Raw genomic sequence first — 19,023 nt, 5'->3', positions numbered from 1 at the left:
GGCTAGTGCTAGCACTAGTACCTGCGTTTGTCAATGTTCTTGTGCTGTTGCATTTACTTCACAGCCTAAACTTCCTCAGAAAACATCGGAAAAGTCCGTGGTTGCTTAAGTTGCAGAGCTCTTTTCTCGCCCTAATGTTCAGTCTGGTCCAACACTACCACTACTACTGCTGCGATTGTGGCTGCTAAGCCTATCCAGGGCAAAAAGTCATAGGCTAAGCGTTCCTCCTGACGTAGTCAAGAAGTAATCAGCCCTTTGATGCCGATGTCATACTACCTGATGTCTCTCTTGACTCTTCAGTAGAGCTAGTAGAGCTTGATGTCAGACTGTGGCAATCATGTCACCCCAAGATTGAGCCCCGACCCATTACAGGATCCCCTTCCCAGCATAGCGACAGGGTGAAATTGCAACTCCCATGATAGATGGCTCCCATATTACAGTGGAATATTAATGGGTTCAGGGCACATGCAGAGGAACTGAAACTGCTAGTGAAGTAAGGCCCCCTGTGCCTATGTTTACAAGATAAGCATTTTAAAGCCACCGACTGTGCTGTACTGTGGAGGATGACCTGACTGGGGACAGAGCCAATGGAGGGAATGCTGTGTTTTCAATAATGCACATCACTCCTCTGCTCTTCCTCTGGCTACTGACCTGTAAGCAGTTGCTGTTGAAATTCTTGGGTGCCTGAGGATCATTATTTGCTCACTGTATCTCCCTTCACCAAATGCAATACACTCTGAGGTTCTCGTAGATCTTCTGGAACTCCCCTGCAAGTCCAGGGGTTAGAATAGGTCCAAGGTATGCCTGCCTGTCGTAAGAGGTGACTAAAAGGAGTCTCAACGTTTCGGCCTTCTGTGACCGGCGATGACTCTGCCACATTGACTCACAGGAAGTTGCTCCCCGTTTATGGGGAGGAGGACACAGCGATCACAGCAGTATCCAGCGGTGGTTGCAGAGGTTTAAAGGTGATTTCTTTCTTTCTTTTTGACCTCTATTCTCCAAAATTCTTCTGGAGGGCGAGCCAGTTGGGGAAGGGCGCCTTACATGGTGCATCGTGTCCATTGTGCACTGAGACCTTCATCGTCCTTTATCGTCATGGGTTTGCAGTTCTGCTCATTCTCCATCTGTTGGATGAGGACACCTTCCTGGGTGCATAGCTGGCTCCCATATTACAGTGGAACATTAATGGGTTCAGGGCACATGTGGAGGAACTGAAACTGCTAGTGAAGTAAGGCCCCCTGTGCCTGTGCAGTTTCATTTTCTGCGCCGACAATGATCATGGACTTCTTTGCACCTCATATCCAGCATGGTAGCCAGTCTGTTGTGGTGGGGCTGCCATGTACCCTATTGGTTATAGTTCCCCTGACTGCACAGGGATTGTTCTGATGCTTGCACCGTTAACTCCCCACGTATTCCAAGGAGTCGATGCCCATCTTCCTGAGGCATCATGGGTCTCCCGGCAGTGGTCATCCTGTCAGGTGGCCTTTGCTGAGGCTGGGTGGCGCCTGTGGGGAAGGCCTCTGATCGGAGTGGGTGGCATCAGGGTGGATGACATGCCATGAAGTGTATTACGTCATCACTTGCTGGTGGTCAAACACCAGCAATCTCTAAGTACTCAAGGTCTCACAATTTAATGCACGGAAGAATAGCCTCAAATTGTTCCTCACACTGATCATGCCATGGGAGGAACACCAGGCTAAGGATGGCAGCAAATCTTATTCGCTCCAGTACCTCGTATGTACGAGAGCTGAAGGGGAATCCTCAGTGTTTTGTGGAGCATTTAGAGGACAAGTTTGGGGAGGCCAAATATGCAATCTGGGTCAGTCTTGATAAAAACAGCACCCTCAGACACAATGGATATAGAATGCTCAGGTACTCATTCGGTGGCAGCAGGTGACCCTGAGGCATAAACTGCCTTCTTTATCGCTTCATGCCTTCCTAGCCTCACGTGGAATTGCGGCTGTTTTTCCCACCACCTAGCTGAGCTACGACAACTGTTAAGCTTTCTGAATTGCCCTCCAGGAAACCTGGTTCCCGGCAGTGTGGACCCCTGCCTTCTGTGGCTATAGGGGATATTACAAGAACTGTAACGAATATAATAGAGTGTCAGGTGGAGTTTGCGTCTATGTTCTGAACTTGGTATGTAGTGAACATGTGCCTCTTCAAACTCCTATTGAAGCTGTGGCGGTCAGGATAAGGATGACACAGGAAATAACCGTCTGCAACATATATCTTCCTCCAGATGGTGCAGTACACATGAACATATTGGCACTGATTCAACAACTCCCTAAACCTTTCTTACTTTTGGGAGATTTTAATGCCCATAACCCCTTAGGGGGTGGTGCCATGCTTACTGGCCGAGGTAGAGATGTCAAAAATTTACTGTCTCAACTCAACCTCTGCCTCTTAAATACTGGGGCTTCCACACATTTCGGTGTGGCTCATGGCACTTTCTGGGCATTTGATTTATCACTTTGCAGCCCTTGGACTTCTTCCATTTGTCCACCGGAGAGCCCATGATGACTTGTGTGGTAGTGACCACTTCCCCATTTTTCTGTCACTCCCCTGGCATCATTCCCCCAGATGGGCTTTAAACAAGGCAGACTGGGAAGCTTTCACCTCTACCGTCACTGTTGAGGCTCCCACACAACGGTAACATCGATGGGGTGGTTGAGCGAGTAACCGGAAACTGGTGGTGAACGCGATCCCTTGTTCCTTAGGGTGCCCCCCAGCAAAAGACAGTACGTTGGTGGTTGCCAGAAATTGCTGAGGCCATTAAAGAGCGTAGGTGGGGCTCTACACTGACATGAACGGCACCCATCCCTGGAGCACCTAATAGCTTTTAAATGGCTCCGTGCCCATGTTCGCCAGCTCATAAAAAAGGCGGAAACAGGAATGTTGGGAGAGGTTCGTCTCTACCATTGGGCACAATACATCACCTTCACAGGTCTGGATGAAGATCAGACCTGTGTTTGGGTACCAGACCCCGACAGGTGTCCCTGACATTAACATCAATGGTGTATTATCTTCCATTGCAAACGCAGTTGCCAAGCACTTTGCTGAGCATTATGCTCGAGCCTCTGTGTCCGAAAATTACCCCCCAGCCTTTCGCACCCTTAAACGGCGCATGGAAGGCAAACTTTTCTCATTCACTGCATGCCATGGAGAACCATATACACTCCATTTACTGACTGGGAGCTCCTCAGCACCCTTGCACATTGCCCCGACACAGCTCCTGGGCCAGATTGGATCCACTCTCAGATGCTTAAACATCTCTCATCGGACTACCAGCAACATACTCTCACCATCTTCAACTGCATCTGGAGCGATGACATATTCCTGTTGCAATGGCGGGAGAGCACCATTGTTCCAGTGCTTAAACCTGGTGAAAACTCGTTTGATGTGGATAGCTATCAGCCTCACCAACATTCTCTGTAAGCTGCTAGAACGTATGGTGAGTCAGCAGTTGTGTTGGCTCCTGGAATCACAGGGCCTGCTGGCTCCATGCCAGGGCGATTTCCGCCAGGGCCAATGTACCACTGATAATCTCGTATCCCTAGAGTCTGCCATCTGAACATCTTTTTCCAGATGCCAACAGCTTATTGCCATCTTTTTTTATTTAAGGAAACCATATGACATGACCTGGTGACATCATAACCTAGCCACATTATATGAGTGGGGTCTCTGGGGCCTGCTCCTGATTTTAATTCAGAATTTCCTGTCACATTGTACTTTCCATGTCCAAGTTGATGCCTCCTAGTTCTTGACATGTCCCGGGGCTCTGAAGTGTTAACACCGGTGGATCGATGGCTGATGTTCACGTTGGCTTTGCCTTTGTTCACAGAGGATGTTTTGCACTGTACTCCTTGCCAGATGGCTGCAGTGTTTTCACTGCAGAGCTTCTCTGTACTGACTCCTTGAGCAGCTGACTAGCTATCGACAATTGCTACCCTCGCCATCCTTGGTAGCGACCATCCAGGAGTCCATCTGTGCCCTGGAATAGTCCAGTCGTTCAGTGGTGTTTGTCTGGACTCCAGGACAAGTCAGAATCCCAGGCAACGAACTTGCTAACAGGCTGGCCAAACAGGCTGTGTGGAAACTGCTTCTGGAGATGGGCATCTCTGAAACTGACCTGTGTTCGGTATTATGCTGCTAGGTGTTTTGGCTTTGCGAGACGGAATGGTGTAACCTTAGTATGCACAACAAACTGCTTGCCATTAAGGAGACTACGAATGTGTGGAAGTCCTCCATGCGGGCCTCTCGCAGGGACTCTGTGGTTTCTGACAGCTCCGCATTGGCCACACTTGGGTGACCCACTACCTTCTCATGCACCGTGAAGACCCATCTCAGTGTCAGTGGGGTGCTCGATTGACAGTGGCCCATATTCTGTTGCGCTGTCCTACTTTGGCAGTCCTGCAATGAAATCTTCGGTTACCAAACTCGTTACTGTTAATTTTAGCAGACAATGCCTCATTGACTGATTTAGTTATACATTTTATGCATGAGGGGGGGTTTTATCCTTCTATCTAAGTTTTAGCACCCTAGTGCTTTTAGGCTGGAGGTTTTAATATGTTGCAGAGTGGCTGGTTTATCCTTTTCATACTCGTGATCAACAAGCCATGGTCGTCTGCTGTCTTGTTTTAATCCCTTCTACCTGTTTCTTGCGACTCTCTTGTTTTCTTGTCCTATTTTGTTCATTGAAGTGTTTGTTGCTCTTCTGCCATTCTTGTGGTTTTTCTCTTTCTCCCAGTTTTGTGCTGTGTGAGTCCTTTTCTTCTTCTTCTTTCTCTTTCTCTTATGGATTTATATTAATAGGAACAAGGGACCAATGACCTCGCATTTTGGTCCATTCCCCCCTCTTTAAACCATACAACCAGCCAATCTTCTTGATCGACTCCCATGACCATTTTTCCTACTGGAAGACTTCAGTGCTCATCATGTCTTGTGGGGCTCGACGTCTGCTTGCCTTCGAGGTTGGATTTTGGAGAGCCTCATAACGTCTCATGAGCTGTGCCTCTGTAACACAAGTACTCACACTCATTTTGTGCACTGCTACCGGGTCATTCTCAGCCATCAACCTCTCTTTCTGCTGTCCAGTCCTCGCAGACGCTGTTCAGTGGGAGGTCATTGACAACCTTCATTCCAGTGACCACTTAAACTCCGAATTCACCTACTGGATGGAGCACTACCTGAAGAGAGCCCACCAACATGGATTGTCTGCAGGTCTAACTGGACACTGTTAAGCCAGCTGGTTGTGTTTGAACATCACAACAGCAACTGGGAATGGGTGGGTCACATCATGTGAGTGATCATGCCGCTGACTTATCCATTCCAAAGACCTGTAGCTTACTGCACAGATGAGTGCCGTTCAGCCATCCAGGACATGTGTGCGGCTCTTTTTCCGATTTAAATGCCGCACTACAGCAGATAACCTCATAGCCTTTCGAGTCACGAGAGCCAAGGTTCATTGCCTAATTAAGGGGATCAAGAAATTGTCATGACAAGTTTTCCTGGAATCTATCAACCATTCCAATTATTCTACAAAAGTATGGGAAACCATCAGCAGGGTTTCTGGTAAATGCAGTCGTTTGCCAATAGCAGCAATACTGAAATAGGGATGTCTCCATATAATGCCTCGAGACATGGCTCAGACACTGGCAGAGAATTTTGTACAAACTACTGCCCATGCCAGCCAGACTCTGGCATTTCGAGGTACAACTACCCTTTTCCTAAGTGGGAACTGGTATTGGCCCTGTCTGAGACTCATGATACTGCACCTGGTCATATGACAGACAGGTAACTCCCCCAACTTGTGGAGACACTTTTGATACCACTCCTCAAACCAGGAAAGGATTGCACATGTCCCAGCAGTTATAGGAGTATAGCATTAATGAGCTGTGTAGGAAAGACCCTGGAGCAAACAGTTGACCTTCATCGGGTATGGTCGTTAAAGACCAGGCAACTCCTTAGATGCTCTCAGGAGATTTTGGTCCCTGTTGACAACCTGACCCTGTAAGAAGCCGCTGTTCAGTAGGCTTTCCTACATAAACATCACTGTATTGGCATATTCTTAAATATCAGTAAGGCATATGATGCTACTTGGAGACGCTGTATTCTTGCACTACTGCATCAGTGAGGCTTTTGTGGCCAGCTCCTCATCTTCATATGGTCTTTCCTGTCTTAGCGGTTATTGAAAACTGTAGTTACTGACTTGCTGTCAGATCAGTTTGAGCAGGGAAATGGTGTCCCTCCAGGCAGTGTTTTACGTGTTACCCTCTTTGCCATAGTATCATGTCCATGGTAAGGAGTCATGTACAGTGCTCTGTGTTTGTGGATGATTTTGTGGTTTTCTGTTCCTTCTCCAGCACTGCAAGAGCTAGTTGTCAGTTGCAACTTACAATGCAGAGGTTAGAGGAGTGGACAGCAGAGAAGAGTTTTCAGTTTTATGTAGATAAATGTGTGTGTGTGTGTGTGTTCATTTTAATTGTTCTCATTATATTTTTCATTTGCCTATCTTGTGTATGAGGGACTCCATCCTGCATTTTAGAGACTTGGTGAATTTCCTGGGCCTCTTTCTTTACCCCAAATTGTCGTGGTTGCCACACCTGAGACCTGAAAGCCAGATCTCTCAAGGCACTAAACATCATAAAGTGCCTTAGCCACAGGTCCTGTTGAGCAGACAAGGCACATCTGCTTCAGTTTTATAGGGCTTTGGTGCATTTACAGTTGAAGTACGCATGCACGGTATATGGATTGACGAGGCCTTCTTATTTGAAGATTGTTGATACTGTCCACCGTGAGGCAGTTCGGCTGCTTATAGGACCAGTCCCATACTCAGCCTCTGTGCTGAGGGTGATGAATCACCACTTACCACCCAGCAGCAGCTCCTCATACTGCATCAGGCATGTAAGTTCCTCGCAGATCCGACTTCACGCACGTACCATACCTGTTGCCTGCCCGCCACTGGAACACCTTTTTCCAACTGTCCACAAGCCACAGTGCCTTTTCAGATCCATGTGCAGTGTGCGCTGGAGTCACTCTGTGTTGAGCACATACAACCTGAAATTCAGCATTTAAACCATCTTCCACACTGGTTACTGCAGAGGCCCAGCATAATTTATGTTTGGTGTAGCACAGGAACATTCCTGCTTCTGTTTTTAATGCAGTATTTTACTATTTTATATGAGCACCACCCTATGTTGGTGTTTTTACAGATGGGTCTAAGCAGGGAGCTCTGGTGATTGATATGTCGCTTTCCCAGACCGTGTTCTCAAGATCCACACACACACACACACACACACACACACATACCATATGAAATTAATTGTTGGTAGGGTGGGTACCAGGTTGAGTTTAATTGGGAGAGTCCTTAGAAAATGTAGTCCATCAACAAAGGAGGTGGCTTACAAAACACTCGTTCGACCTATACTTGTGTATTGCTCATCAGTGTGGGGTCCTTACCAGATCGGGTAGACAGAGGAGATAGAGAAGATCCAAAGAAGAGCGGCGCGTTTTGTCACAGGGTTATTTGGTAAGCGTGATAGTGTTACAGAGATGTTTAGCAAACTCAAGTGGCAGACTCTGCAAGAGAAGCGCTCTGCATCGGGGTGTAGCTTTCTGTCCAGGTTTCGAGAGGGTGCGTTTCTGGATGAGGTATCGAGTATATTGCTTCCCCCTATTTATACCACCTGAGGAGATCACGAATGTAAAATTAGAGAGATTCAAGCGCGCACAGAGGCTTTCCGGCAGTCATTCTTCCCGCAACCATACGCGACTGGAACAGGAAAAGGAGGTAATGACAGTGGCACGTAAAGTGCCCTCCGCCACACACCGTAGGGTGGTTTGTGGAGTATAAACGTAGATGTAGACGTAGACACACTTTTGTCCATGGTGGCTGTACCACTAGCAGTCACTTTGCATTCTGATGTACCAATCACAATGCCTTCTCGTGAATTGTGGAAAACTAATACACACACACACACACACACACACAAAAGCACACGCCAAGGGGTGAACCTGTAGCACCTACGGTCACATAATGCACTGGACATATTTAATAAAATTTTGAGATTCTGACTTCACATACATTTCTGTTTTCATAACTAAGAAACATTACTTTCAAATTGCTCAGTGCCATGTACTTTTTGTTTCTGATCTTTTTCTTGATGTATTTATATTCAAATGGACAGTGTTTTTCATCTAGACAAATTTGACTTATGTTCTAGATATCCCCTCCCCCCCCCCTTGCAAAAAAGTCTTTTGCATAGTTTTCTGGAATCTTCTTTTCATGCTTGCTTTTTCAGATGTGCCTCATTCCTTTTTCCATTATCAAATGGAAGCAGTTTTGTTTGCCTTCCTTTTCCAGTGGAATCCTGGGAATTACACTGTGAACAGTAAAGGAGAAATTTTCAGCAAATTCCATCGGCATACTCAGTTCAACCACATTGAAATCTTCTTTGGTTCTGTGAACTTATGGTGTCGGCAGCTCTTCCGCCACATGCTGTTGTAGCAGTTAATTTCCACTGGCCAGTGAGAATCGCTGACTTTAATTACTTGTTTCATCAGAAGATATAAATTTATTGCTTTTGTTTTTGACATGGATAGAGCAAGATTGACAATTATTGATCTGACTATTATGAATTATAAGTTTGTTACTTTTTTCGTATGTATTTCTGGTGTTGTATGTTTCTCAGAATATGACCCGATTTCTCGGGATGTTGCTTCGTATTCCAAAGTTACAGTTTGGTCGTGAGTTGGCGAAACCGACCAATGTGACTGGAGGAAAACTCACTGTGGTAATGGACTGATCCGTAGTGTAGGCTGAGGTCTAGGTTAAGTTGAAATGTTACAGTTCGTATGTGAATTGGCAAAGCCAATGAATGCGAGTGGAGGAAAACTGATTGTAGTGACAAATTGATCTGTAGTGTAGCCCAATGACTGTTTTGAAAACTTTGTGCGGCATTTCCAAAACATCCCTATTTCTGAGGTTGTGGTTATACAGGAAGCTAAGAGTACTGTTTAAATTTTGTGGAATATTTTACATCATGTGACAACATTTTGCACAAAATATTTCAGTATGCTGTCACATGATTTCATACAATCCACATCATGAGTATGTTTATTGAACACTATGTTCTCGTTGGTCCTGTCATCTTGTGTTTAATCATCCATCTCATCATTTGTCACGTTCGCTTCCCATCATTTCATCACACAAACTGTTACCAATTGCAACACTGAAAGGAAAAGCTGCTGACACCATAAGTGTACTTTTACCTCTTCTGTAGGCACTTGCAAATATTTACTTGCCAAACAAACTAAGCTCGGCAGTGTAGCGATGGTTTAGAAACAGCTGAAAATGTTTTTGCTGATTCATCAATAATTTCATCCACATTCTGTTGTGTGATTTCAAGTGTGGCATAGTCATTGTGAATCCATCACTCATATTGAATTAAATCTTCATAATCAGTATTTTCAATTTGCAATGCACTTCCACAAATTTTTTCAGAACTTTTCATCATGAACATTTTTCACAGCATGAAAAATGTTGTCTTTTGGTTCGTAATTACACTTTTTTTTCCTAACCAATCCCTAACTGTCTTTTACTGGACTATGTGTGATCTTAATTTTATGTTCTGTTGTATTTTCGTGCACAAACTGAGTGCAAAACTGATGCAGACACGCAGTCACAAATCACTTTGGACACAGTTCAAAAAATGTAAAAATACAATTTCAGGTTGATTTCCATTGTGATAAGCAACTAACATTTCTTTCAGATTACATAGTAACAAGTACTTATGCATCTTAACTTCTTATTAATCTACTGAAATGAAATGAAAACAGTTTTTTTCCAGGAAAAATTTGATAAAATTCTTTACCTTCAGAAATATCCATAACCTTTGCATTATTTTTCAGGAAGCTTCTGTCTTGCTTGCTTTTTGAATGTGCCAGAATTTCTTTTTAATCTTAAAAATCCCTTGTTGCTTTGGCTGTTTGTTCTGAAACATAAAATTCACCCATATAGTCATTTTAACGGTCCAGCTTTAAGGGATAGAGATCAAAAATAATTTTTTCTTTGCTATTTATTACAGTTTTCTTCTTTGATCAGCTGGTTATAATCTAAACAATTAAAACATTGTTTAGTTGCAATAGGTTGCTCCAATTCACTATGATCAAGTCCACAAACCATGGAATTTTTTTTTAATAATTGCACCTTCAACCTGACGCAAATTTGACTTTGCAGCTTTTTTTGTCTTGAACCACTTCATTGAAATTTCAACGGCGATATTTGAACAATTGATAAGCTTTTACTGAGATCAGAGATATTGGTCTTGTAAACTTCATCTGGATGAGCTGGAGTTAACATTTGTGAAGTGTTCTTTGTAGGAAAATCTTTTGTACATGACAGGCACAGGTGTAGGCCTGTTGAACACTGATTTTTGTTAGATTTTAGCTGATAATCCATTTTCAAATCAGTTGAGTGTAAACTTTTTCATATCATATGTTTTCCTCCCTTGAAAGGATTACAAAATGTTCTTGGAAAAAATTTGTATGTGTGTAAGAAAATTCTTCCAAATTGATGAGAGCATATTGGTCATTTTCATTCAAATACAAACCACTACATCAGTTTAGCTGGTGTTGTACTTCCAAAGAAACTCCATTTACAGCTTCTATGCCTTGACGGACTGTATACCATTAAATGGTATGCAGGTTTGTTTATGTCTTCAAAACTACAAGGATTTTTCATCTCCATATCACTAATTCACTGCTGATATAACTGACAAGCTTCATGTCTCTGCTGTGCAGGGTAGCAAACCGTTTGGGCATCCTGAAATCATTGTTTGGTGTAATTCGGTACAGCAGTAATGAACCTGTGAGCAGTAGTACTTCAAGCACATTTTGTAACAAAAACAGGGAACATAACTTTATTGGCCACTAAAGCAACAAACATTTTAATTGAATCATCTGTGGGGTATTGGTGAAACATTCTCAGTTAACTAAATGAACACTGTTTTTTGCCTTATTTGACAAAATTTATTATTAATGTTACCATACAACCTAGCTTTCAGCTTATAAGCCCGTTTTCAAGTACATTACTTATTCCCAAATATGATAATGCACAGATGACGATAAGTCAGAGATAGTCATCTCAACTTCTTAAGGTATCGATCCACAGCTTAATGTAAAATTACTTCAAACACCACTTTTTAAAAAATTAGATATGGAATTATACAATTCAGCAATTACACTAATATTATTGGACTAAAGTTATGCATCAGCCAATAACTTTTTATCTGCTGATGGTCTGAGGCCTGAAGTTTTGCTTCTATGCTGGAGCTGTGATCTCATGTAAACATTAGTTAATGTACTGACAAAACAGTATAACTGCAGTGGCACCAAAATGAAAATAGGCATTACATATTTTCGCAAATGTGCTCTTTCTATGGTGTAAACTATACAAAAGCAGGTGTCAACTTTAAGATACTTGGTGTCAAATATGGCCAAAATTTATTATTTTTTGGTAACTTCAGAGGCTGATAACATAGTGAATACATTTATGGAAAGAAGTTTTTAACTCACTAATTTTCTGAGGGGAAGACAGACAGCATGCTAACAGGTCATGTTTCGTGCACTTTCACTTGCTACCTATTCCTTGTTAAAACGTAGTGAACATTTGTCTTGGAATTTTTGCTCTGCTAGGTTGGAGGGAGACTGAGCATTGACTTTTGATCTTTGTTTGTTACTGGTGTAGTTCCTGGCATTCAGTTGAGCTGTTGTTTCAACACTCGGAAGCACACCACTAATAAACCATGTCGGGAAAAGCTGTGAGGTTCATTTATCTTTGCTTCTGTTTCCTGCAAAGTTTTGTATCATGTTGACAAGTTTCAGGATTGTAGCTGTATTAGTTAAGGTACAATGTCTTGACAAATATGAGGATTCTTCCTTTTTTGCGCAGTCTCAGTTCTGAAGAAAGGGAGCCTTGTGAAAAAAAAAAATACTTATGTCTACACAGGCTCTTGGCATTCAGTTGAGTTGTTGTTTCAACACTCGGAAGCACACCACTGATAAACCATGTTGAGAAAAGCTGAGAGGTTCATTGAGGATATTGGGGCTCGGATCCCCAGGTCACTTGCCATGGAATACCACATAGTGGGCACACTAGACACACAAACCTGTAATTCTCGTATAGCATTTTTGGTGCATCTGATATGTGTTGTCATCGACACTTGGCACACATTGTGCGGTAATAAAAACACTGTGAAACTCTTAAGAAAATTTAATGTTATAATCTATATTACTACACGGCGCCTGGTCCTAGTTGCAGGTTGCTATCTAAGAGCTTCCAGGGGCATCAAAAATTTTATTTTCATTATTTCACATAATTGTTGAAAAAATTAGAAATTTAAAATTATGTCATAATGTACTCATTAAGAGATATAATCTTATGTTGAAAGTTTGACACAGTAAGAAAAGTATTACAGATAGAAATTGTTTGTGTGCCCTGAGGCAGTGTAAGTGACTACGTACAAAATACACCAAGAGCACGCACTGACTTCCAATAAACTTTACATGTAATTGTGAGCATTTAAGAAACTTGTTGACTCCCTCTCTATAAAATGATGAAAGGAAAGAAATTATTGCTTACTACATTTTTGCTGTTCATACAGTAAAACTTCAGCCTCAGATATGACATTTTAATTTATCACTTTTGTAATACTAACTCTATGTGCAACATATTTTTCAGCCAGCCACATTTATCACTGGATGTGCCAGCAAAATTCTATCATTGCCCAACACATAGTTCAAGAGATATGAAGTCTTCAACATTGAGACTTGAAAAACTAGTCTTTTGCTGATTAATGCACTTGTAAAATAATGCTGTTTTATTAATGGGAATTTTATTTCTTAAAGAATCAGAGGTGGTGGGTTCACTGTTTTATACTGTTTTAAAATGTACATATTTAAGAACTTCTATTGTTGTCGGAAAGTTGCTAATGTTACTCATAACATGAATTTTTCAATCACTGGAAAGCAATCTGTATCAAGTAACACTATTGCATCTGGTTCTTTTTGCAAGAAATAATGATTCGTTATAATTTCCCACTGATGTTAGACGATTTTCAGAAAGAGCAGATAGATCGAGTAATTGAAATTTAAAAAGTTGAAAGAAATAAATGTTGTCAGAGAGAACCAGTGGAATTTACCTTACTATCCATAATATCTGTACTGTCAGAGTAGAGGAAGGCTTGTGTTATCTATAGTTTTCATTGTTTAACATCAATTTTTTTGGGGATGTTCCAAATATCAGAAGTTGCAGTTTGCGAATAAGGGAAAGGTCAAACTTTTTTGACAAATATATATTGTCAGCTAATAGTAATAATAATAATGCTCTCAACCCTTGACAGATCTTTCTGCATTGGCATTTTAATGGTGTGCATGTTGATCTCTTTGCTTATGCCATTAGTTTCTGACATGATTTCCCATTGCTAATGAACTTTGTTTCAAACTTTTTGTATCAGACTAAAATCTAAATGGGACACAGGGAATTAACCAAATAGTCTCCATATGAACAGTGGTAAGTAATTGAGAGAATCATTGTACCAGAATATGTTTGTGCCTTGTCTACAGCAAAGCATGCACTTAATCTCAACATTGGCTTTCCTGTTGTGCATCTGCCCTTAAAGGCATTACTTACAAGGAACCCCTTGAGTGCAAGGTCACAAGTTTAATCTTTAATAAGGCTCATTTGAAAATGTCATGTTCAGAGCTGTGACAGGAAAAAATATTAGCTGTTAATGACTCACCATGTGCATCAGGAGGGCAGCGGAAAATGGGTGTGTGGGAGTTGCAGAGATCAAGAAATGTTAAAAACAAACCATTAACTTACACCACGAACACAAATGAAAAATGACACGCCGTAGTGGTCACAGAGGTTCGCACCATGAAGATTGAAGGCGAACTCCTTGGAAGCTACAAACTGCGCAGGATGTTCAGCTACGTAGCCACCATTAAAGAATCCCAATAGAATCATATTGGTGTAACAGGGTGATGAGAACTGATGGAATGTGATGACATGCAACGTGGCAGAAGTAAAGCTGTGAGGACGGGGCGTGAGTCGTGCTTGGGTAGCTCAGTTGGTAGAGCACTTGCCTGCAAAAGGCAAAGGTCCCGAATTCGAGTCTCGGTCCGGCACACAGTTTTAATCTGCCAGGAAGTTTCAAATGTGAAACAGTTTGTCATGGAACTTCAGATAGTATGTTTTATAGGTACGGAGAAAAACAAATATACAGAGGCTGAATTTGTCCAGTGGCTCCAAGTGGAATGAATTGCAATGTCACACCCTTTCAGGAGGGATAGTTTGCTCTAAACAAGTATGATTTTTATGTGCAGACAGGAATCAAGAAAAAACAAGTTTTTTGACCAGCTATTGGCCAAAAGCAGTGCTCATACCATAGTTGTTCTGATGCGCATTTTCTCACTCTTGCTTGCTGTGATATTTAAATATTCCTTATTGTCATTGCAAGATTATGCACATCATAGAGGCAGAGCACCTCCAACTTTTCACAACACAGTAAGTAACTTTCCAACCAATTTACCATCCAGATTAACGCTCGGCATAACCGTATATCAATATGTTAAGGCATTGATGTTACTTGGGCGTGATACAACTCTCTTGGTACCTCTAATTTCCAGGGTTCCTTTCATTGTGTTTCCTCTTCAAATCTCAGTTGGTCAGAATTGAAAACAAATTCCTTACTGAGTGATGAGATATGTTTGTTTATCGCATCGACAAATTTTCTGGTTGATTCCACAATTTAGTGTGCATCAAATTGATTCTTCGTTTGAAATTTTGTTATCTAATTCAGTAACACTGTTTGAAGTTATGCAACCATCGACTGCTTCCCTTGAAATCACTGTAATTTATGTTATGCACATCAAATTGTGTTAATGTAGGAGTTCAGTATTGTGCACATCCAGTGAATTTTGTCAAGCATTCTTGAAATGCACAAACAACAGTTTTAGTAACAAGTGCTCTATGTCCTCCCTTGAATATTTGTAGTACTGCTTATGCACTACATGGCCATTTTGCTGCATACTTATTTGAAATCTGTTCATAAGTGTTTTTTTTTACTATGCTGCATGTACGTAATTGTGTTTAGTGCCCACTCCTTGTACATATGTCCTTTACTACACTTCACTGGAGACAGGGTTTGTAACTTCCGGTCTGACAAGATGGTGAACTACATGGCTCGACACCTGTTTTAGTATCACTTTCACTTGTTAAACACTTGTTGTCATCATGTACATTGCACACATTCCGCAGACCCATCTTGAAGAAACACTTCTATTTTGTCTGCCACTTCATTTTCACTCTGCGAAATTACTTGGATTGCTTTCTGATGAAATGCCAACTTCAGAAACTGTTGTTGGAGATATAATGCAGTGCTTGCTTTGTTTTGTTTATAAATTGTGATTGTTCTGCTTTGTATCAACACCTCTAGTATTGTAGCAGTATTGTGTGCTACTCATCGAGCAAGCAGTTCAGCTATGCTCTATAGCCTCATGCTATGCTCACCATTGGATATCTCCAGTCCCATCCCCTTGTTGTTGGTAGTAGCCAATATTGTGGATACCTGGTAGACAATATGTTGGGCACTGTAAACATCATTAGCATTTCGTAACCTCGCACTCAAGGGGTTCCTTTGATAGTGAAAAGAAGGTACTGATTTCCTTTCTAATAACAATTTCTCAGTTTCACCACACCTTTATCACGCTATGCATTGCTCAAAAGGGAGCTGCTAAAATGTGTACAGCAGAATGAAATGGTTTTGCAGAGGTAGTGTTTTATCATTGAAGTACAGGAAGAGATATTGTTTAATGCCCCAGTGATGGTGAGGTCATGAAAGATTAAGTGCAACTTTTATTGAATGTGGGAGGGGCAGCATATGAGTGTGGCCTTTTCATAGGGATTGTCTTTGCATTTGGCTAAAGTGATTCAGAAAAACCATGAAAACATAGATCTGGATCACTGGATAGTGAACCTCCCTTTCTCCTGGTTGCAAGTTTAGTACCGTAACTGCATCACAATTTCACTTTGTTTGACTATTAAGACGGTGCTAACAATATTGTCGATCGTATCACAGGTATCATTTATTCTGGCCCTGATATGTCAGTGTAGAAGTCTTTAGTTCAGCATTAGAGACATGTGTCTGTAATTAAATTATTAATGTTGCTCTGCCCTGCCGGCACCACTGCAAAAGTTTCTTTGGAGACCTAATACAGTGATCAGCTTAGATTAGATTAATACTTGTCTCATAGATCATGAATACAATACTTCGTAATGATAATACTTCACAAACTTTTTCTTTTAATACTAATTTGTATCTAAAAATTCATCAATTGAGTAGAAGGATTCGTCTTTCAAAAATTCTTTTAATTTGTGTTTAAATGTTGGTAGGCTATCTGTATGATTTTTAATGCTATTTGGTAAGTGGCCAAAAATTTTTGTAGCAATATACTTCACCCATTTCTGTGCCCAAGTTAGATGTAGCCCAAAGTAGTGAAGATCAGCCTTTCTCCTAGTGTTGTACCTATGCATATTGCTTTTGAATTGGAATGAATTGTTAATAATAAATTTCATAAGCAAATATAGTTTGCTACAATACAACTTGACCACATGCTACAACATTAATGTGCTTAGTAACTCATACAATAATGCATTATCGATGTGTGGTCACACTCCAGAGAACAACACTGCCGAAATGTGACGTGCCAAACTGTTTCTTCTATAACTGAATTTAGCAGAAAATATGTTATTTTTTAAGATGTTAATGGAAATCAACTAATTCCATGTATGAATATGAGTAAATTAAAGTTATATTATTTATTGTTCTTTCTCTAGCCTCACAATTGCTACTTGCGTTTGTTGATATTTTAGATGTTAGAGTGATCAGAAAATATGAGTTTTAAGTTTTTTTGTGTTTCCTCCTTTTGGCTGTTCACTATTATAAGAAAATGGAAGACGTCTACAGCTGTCCTTATAATCTTATTTATTGTGTAGTTGGCATTGATGGTTGGTGTGCTGACATCACAGTTACAGATAGTCTGCGTAAACCAGTTATGTTGGCCACTGATGCAGTGTATACATGGTTCGTGATAACCCCTTCAGTATCAACTAAGGGCTGAAGGTGGCCCATTGAAGTGCCAAAACTGGAGCTACAAAATAAAACAGATCATAAGGATGGTTGTAGGCGTTTCATTTTCCTACGCTGAGTTTTAAGATTTCAGGGACATTAAACTCCAATTATCCTCCCGTAAGTTTTTGGTCTGAGAAAGAATATTTATTATTAATGTTAATTAGAATGCCCTGGTCCCAAGAGAGCACACTGTCTGTCAAGATAGGAAATTAGTCCAAAGTATTCAACATGAACTGAGCTGACTACAAAAGCAGTGGAAACCATTCTCATTTTGGTGTATATCTGGCTTAAAATTAATGTTATAGCCAAGGAAACTTGACTAAGGAAGATGAGTGTCACGCAGAGCAAAAATCACTGGAAACAAAAGGCTATAGTAATGGTCAGAGACCTGACTGTGCCACGCCTCCTTCCCAGAGATGGCATGATATGGTACTGCCCACTGGCAGACAATTTTTTACTTGATAACTAATGTGTTGCTTGTGGTGTACAGAACTCCTTATGGTATTTGACTGAAATTATGTCAGACAGTAAAGTGACTAAATACTTACACTCTGTTTAAGCAATGTAGAGACAAATTCGGGTTTTGAAGGTGTGAGTTGTGTCTGAGCTCATAATTGTGCCTTCTGTTGGAGAAGTGGAGATAACGTAAGACATTCATACAGTGGAGATTGACCATCTACACGATCTGATAAGAAATATCTGGACACACCTCTGTAATGCAGAATTGCCCAGTAGATGTCACGAGATGTGAAGTGAACTTGCCAGTATAAAAGGAGGCAAGGAGTGTTGTGTTGTCAGTAGAGAAGCTGTAATCACAGTATGGATCAGTTGTGAGAGCACGATGTCTTTGAACGTGGACTAGTCATTGGATGTCACATGAGTAACAGACCCGTCAGGGATGTTTCAACGCTGTTAAAGCTGCCCAGGTCGACTGTTGGTAATGTGATTTTCAAGTGGAGAAGCGAAGGAATAGCATGTACTGACGATGGACACGGGCCATTGAGCATTGTGGAGGGTGATTGTAAAGTTCCAAAGTGCTTCTGCCAGGCCAGTTAAGATAATGACTGTGCGTAGGAAGCTGGGGGGAGGCGGGGGGGAGCAGGTTCTATAGTCCAGCAGCTCGACATGGCCACAGATTTCTGTAATCAGTAATAAGTGACGGTTGGGATGGTGTAAGAAATGATGGTGCCACTGGACAGTGGGTGACTAGAAATAAGTAAGAAATAAGTGATATGGAGTGATGAATCATGCTATACTGTGTGGCATTCTGATGGAAGGGTTTGGGTTTGGCAAATGAATGGAGAATGTTACATGCCATTATGTGTAGCGTCAACCGGTAGTACAGAAGAGGTGCTGTGACAGTATGGGGGTGTTTTTCACCCTGTCATAAGCTAGCATCAATGGGCCAGTCATTTGTGGACAGTAACATTCCTGAAATAATCTGGCCATCCCAGAATCATGACCTGGACCAAGTGGAACACCTTTGGAATGAGTAACATTCCATACACCAGCATCCAACATCACTGCCTTCTCTCGTTTCAGCTCTTGAGGGAGAATGGACTGCCATACCTCATTGAAGGTGTCCCCAGCAGAGTTCAAGCTTTAAAAAAAGCAAAGGATGAAACACCCCATATTAATATCCACTAATAGGTCCGTATATTTCTGATTATATAGTATATATGACTGTGAGTGGTGTTTCAGTGCTTTGGTTTATGTTCACCTTTCTGTCCCAGTTATGCCCAGAAGTTATTCAGCATTTTTAAGTAAAGTGTGCTTACCTTAGTATGAGTATATGCGAGAGTATAAGTGGAAATGAGAAGGACTGAAT

The 19,023-nt window shown here is 41.4% G+C and overlaps 1 protein-coding gene across 1 annotated transcript in view; it reads left to right on the top strand.

Annotated features, from left to right (window-relative positions):
- Positions 1–19,023, top strand: part of LOC126161823 (nucleoprotein TPR-like) — a 302,767-nt gene that overhangs the window by 7,998 nt on the left and 275,746 nt on the right. The window lies entirely within an intron of this gene.

The sequence above is a fragment of the Schistocerca cancellata genome, chromosome 2 (assembly GCF_023864275.1).
Source record: "Schistocerca cancellata isolate TAMUIC-IGC-003103 chromosome 2, iqSchCanc2.1, whole genome shotgun sequence".
Lineage (NCBI taxonomy): Eukaryota > Metazoa > Arthropoda > Insecta > Orthoptera > Acrididae > Schistocerca > Schistocerca cancellata.
Note: the sequence above shows the minus strand (reverse complement) of the source record. Positions and strands in the feature narration are given on the sequence as shown.